A 5,000-nucleotide genomic window follows, 5' to 3' on the forward strand; every position below is an offset into this window, starting at 1 on the left:
GCCTTTGGGGAACCATCCCTAATGCCGACTATCCTAAAATCCCCGAGACAGTGGGGATGTAACTTGGGCAAGACACTCTCCATTATAATCAAATTATAGCCCAGATAGTCGGGACAGCAGTTATCTCTTCTGCTGTTCTGATGGTCATAGTCGAACACGACTGATTATCCTGCACAATGATATTAATAATAATTCATAACTTTTCTATGGCCCGATATCCAGTACTAATACTGCTCAGAGCGCTTGACATCATCCATATATAATTTTATTATATATAAACATAACATTACAACAGCTCTTTGTCATTCCAGTGCGTTTACACTCCCTTCCATCGTGTTGTGTGGTATGGGTGTGGGTAGGGATGGATTGCGGGGTCAGGTTTTGGGTGGGTAGGTTGAGTTAGGTTGTTTTTGTTCTTTCATTATTATCATTCACTAAAGGTCTAGGAGAAAACACATTCATCACATCTTTGTACACAAGGAAGGAACAGTAGTGTTAGAACACGTTGACGTGCGGAGTGCAGTGAAATTTTGTTTCATGCCCTGTCACACTTACTAGTTATTGTAGACATTTATTTTTTTTAGTGTTAAAGTATTGAATTTCACGTTTCAATATTATCGTTTTAAAGGTAGGAGAGGATTGTGTGTGGGAGGGGGGGGGGGATGGTGGGTTTGGGGAAACCGGGAAGAGAGAGTGTGGAATCAAATATGGATAAAATTAAAATAAATATTCAAGTACAATTACAGAAATTTACCTAATGGACTTCGTAAAAGAGAAGTTCTTAATTTAACAAGAGAAACAATTGATGCTAAATGTGTAAAAAGTCAAAAACATCAACGTTCATAGTGACTTGTCGAGGACATAGTTTCATGCAGGTAAGGCTTCATCCGGTGACCTGAAACCTAGTTACTATCAGCATAGAATTGATGGCCCGTTGCAGGGTGTGGCAAACAGTGTCTATGAAAAGCCTGAGTGTATGTTTTTGGTCTGCTCGGCGACATCCCTTTTGTATCTTTTTTAAAGTTTGGGATACTTTACCATTTACTGCATGCATTACGTGATTTTATATCTTCATAAAAGGTGCATATCCATGGTGGGTTTACATCGCTTCTCTGGTTTAGAGCATTGTCCACATAATTTGATTTGGATTATGAATTTGCTTTTTTTCCGTTTTGTTTGGTGCGTTGATTTGATAGTTTGGTTTGTATTGTGAAGTTTGGTTTTTGGTTTGGTGTGTTGATTTGATAGTTTGGTTTGTATTGTGAAGTTTAGTTTTTGGTTTAGTGTGTTGATTTGACAGTATGGTTTTGACTGTGAGTGAGGTTTGGTGCGTTGTGGTGGTGTTTTTGTTGTTGGTTCATCGTTTGTTTGAGTTAGGGATAGACGATGGGTTGGTTTGTTTGGGTTAGGGATAGACGATGGGTTGGTTTGAGTTAGGGATAGACGATGGGTTGGTTTGTTTGGGTTAGGGATAGACGATGGGTTGGTTTGAGTTAGGGATAGACGATGGGTTGGTTTGTTTGGGTTAGGGATAGACGATGGGTTGGTTTGTTTGAGTTAGGGATAGACGATGGGTTGGTTTGTTTGAGTTAGGGATAGACGATGGGTTGGTTTGTTTGAGTTAGGGATAGACGATGGGTTGGTGTGTTTGAGTTAGGGATAGACGATGGGTTGGTGTGTTTGAGTTAGGGATAGACGATGGGTTGGTTTGTTTGGGTTAGGGATAGACGATGGGTTGGTGTGTTTGAGTTAGGGATAGACGATGGGTTGGTTTGAGTTAGGGATAGACGATGGGTTGGTGTGTTTGAGTTAGGGATAGACGATGGGTTGGTTTGAGTTAGGGATAGACGATGGGTTGGTGTGTTTGAGTTAGGGATAGACGATGGGTTGGTTTGTTTGAGTTAGGGATAGACGATGGGTTGGTTTGAGTTAGGGATAGACGATGGGTTGGTGTGTTTGAATTAGGGATAGACGATGGGTTGGTTTGTTTGAGTTAGGGATAGACGATGGATAGACGATGGGTTGGTGTGTTTGAGTTAGGGATAGACGATGGGTTGGTTTGTTTGAGTTAGGGATAGACGATGGGTTGATGTGTTTGAGTTAGGGATAGACGATGGGTTGGTTTGTTTGAGTTAGGGATAGACGATGGGTTGGTGTGTTTGAGTTAGGGATAGACGATGGGTTGGTTTGAGTTAGGGATAGACGATGGGTTGGTGTGTTTGAGTTAGGGATAGACGATGGGTTGGTGTGTTTGAGTTAGGGATAGACGATGGGTTGGTGTGTTTGAGTTAGGGATAGACGATGGGTTGGTGTGTTTGAGTTAGGGATAGACGATGGGTTGGTTTGTTTGAGTTAGGGATAGACGATGGGTTGGTTTGTTTGAGTTAGGGATAGACGATGGGTTGGTGTGTTTGAGTTAGGGATAGACGATGGGTTGGTTTGTTTGAGTTGGGGATAGACGATGGGTTGGTTTGAGTTAGGGATAGACGATGGGTTGGTTGGTTTGAGTTAGGGATAGACGATGGGTTGGTTTGTTTGAGTTAGGGATAGACGATGGGTTGGTGTGTTTGAGTTAGGGATAGACGATGGTTTGGTTTGTTTGAGTTAGGGATAGACGATGGGTTGGTTTGTTTGAGTTAGGGATAGACGATGGGTTGGTGTGTTTGAGTTAGGGATAGACGATGGGTTGGTTTGTTTGAGTTAGGGATAGACGATGGGTTGGTGTGTTTGAGTTAGGGATAGACGATGGGTTGGTTGGTTTGAGTTAGGGATAGACGATGGGTTGGTTTGAGTTAGGGATAGACGATGGGTTGGTTTGAGTTAGGGATAGACGATGGGTTGGTTTGTTTGAGTTAGGGATAGACGATGGGTTGGTGTGTTTGAGTTAGGGATAGACGATGGGTTGGTTTGTTTGAGTTAGGGATAGACGATGGGTTGGTGTGTTTGAGTTAAGGATAGACGATGGGTTGGTGTGTTTGAGTTAGGGATAGACGATGGGTTGGTTTGTTTGAGTTAGGGATAGACGATGGGTTGGTGTGTTTGAGTTAGGGATAGACGATGGGTTGGTTTGTTTGAGTTAGGGATAGACGATGGGTTGGTGTGTTTGAGTTAGGGATAGACGATGGGTTGGTTTGTTTGAGTTAGGGATAGACGATGGGTTGGTGTGTTTGAGTTAGGGATAGACGATGGGTTGGTGTGTTTGAGTTAGGGATAGACGATGGGTTGGTTTGTTTGAGTTAGGGATAGACGATGGGTTGGTGTGTTTGAGTTAGGGATAGACGATGGGTTGGTTTGAGTTAGGGATAGACGATGGGTTGGTGTGTTTGAGTTAGGGATAGACGATGGGTTGGTTTGAGTTAGGGATAGACGATGGGTTGGTGTGTTTGAGTTAGGGATAGACGATGGGTTGGTTTGTTTGAGTTAGGGATAGACGATGGGTTGGTTTGAGTTAGGGATAGACGATGGGTTGGTGTGTTTGATTAGGGATAGACGATGGGTTGGTTTGTTTGAGTTAGGGATAGACGATGGATAGACGATGGGTTGGTGTGTTTGAGTTAGGGATAGACGATGGGTTGGTTTGTTTGAGTTAGGGATAGACGATGGGTTGATGTGTTTGAGTTAGGGATAGACGATGGGTTGGTTTGTTTGAGTTAGGGATAGACGATGGGTTGGTGTGTTTGAGTTAGGGATAGACGATGGGTTGGTTTGAGTTAGGGATAGACGATGGGTTGGTGTGTTTGAGTTAGGGATAGACGATGGGTTGGTGTGTTTGAGTTAGGGATAGACGATGGGTTGGTGTGTTTGAGTTAGGGATAGACGATGGGTTGGTGTGTTTGAGTTAGGGATAGACGATGGGTTGGTTTGTTTGAGTTAGGGATAGACGATGGGTTGGTTTGTTTGAGTTAGGGATAGACGATGGGTTGGTGTGTTTGAGTTAGGGATAGACGATGGGTTGGTTTGTTTGAGTTGGGGATAGACGATGGGTTGGTTTGAGTTAGGGATAGACGATGGGTTGGTTGGTTTGAGTTAGGGATAGACGATGGGTTGGTTTGTTTGAGTTAGGGATAGACGATGGGTTGGTGTGTTTGAGTTAGGGATAGACGATGGTTTGGTTTGTTTGAGTTAGGGATAGACGATGGGTTGGTTTGTTTGAGTTAGGGATAGACGATGGGTTGGTGTGTTTGAGTTAGGGATAGACGATGGGTTGGTTTGTTTGAGTTAGGGATAGACGATGGGTTGGTGTGTTTGAGTTAGGGATAGACGATGGGTTGGTTGGTTTGAGTTAGGGATAGACGATGGGTTGGTTTGAGTTAGGGATAGACGATGGGTTGGTTTGAGTTAGGGATAGACGATGGGTTGGTTTGTTTGAGTTAGGGATAGACGATGGGTTGGTGTGTTTGAGTTAGGGATAGACGATGGGTTGGTTTGTTTGAGTTAGGGATAGACGATGGGTTGGTGTGTTTGAGTTAAGGATAGACGATGGGTTGGTGTGTTTGAGTTAGGGATAGACGATGGGTTGGTTTGTTTGAGTTAGGGATAGACGATGGGTTGGTGTGTTTGAGTTAGGGATAGACGATGGGTTGGTTTGTTTGAGTTAGGGATAGACGATGGGTTGGTGTGTTTGAGTTAGGGATAGACGATGGGTTGGTTTGTTTGAGTTAGGGATAGACGATGGGTTGGTTTGTTTGAATTAGGGATAGACGATGGGTTGGTTTGAGTTAGGGATAGACGATGGGTTGGTTTGTTTGAGTTAGGGATAGACGATGGGTTGGTGTGTTTGAGTTAGGGATAGACGATGGGTTGGTTTGTTTGAGTTAGGGATAGACGATGGGTTGGTGTGTTTGAGTTAGGGATAGACGATGGGTTGGTGTGTTTGAGTTAGGGATAGACGATGGGTTGGTTTGTTTGAGTTAGGGATAGACGATGGGTTGGTGTGTTTGAGTTAGGGATAGACGATGGGTTGGTTTGTTTGGGTTAGGGATAGACGATGGGTTGGTTTG

General features: G+C 43.6%; 1 protein-coding gene across 3 annotated transcripts in view; it reads left to right on the plus strand.

Moving 5' to 3' along the window:
• The window catches only part of LOC143284454 (uncharacterized), a 298,683-nt gene that overhangs the window by 274,793 nt on the left and 18,890 nt on the right, over positions 1–5,000 (plus strand). The window lies entirely within an intron of this gene.

The sequence above is a fragment of the Babylonia areolata genome, chromosome 8 (genome assembly GCF_041734735.1).
Source record: "Babylonia areolata isolate BAREFJ2019XMU chromosome 8, ASM4173473v1, whole genome shotgun sequence".
Taxonomy (NCBI): domain Eukaryota; kingdom Metazoa; phylum Mollusca; class Gastropoda; order Neogastropoda; family Buccinidae; genus Babylonia; species Babylonia areolata.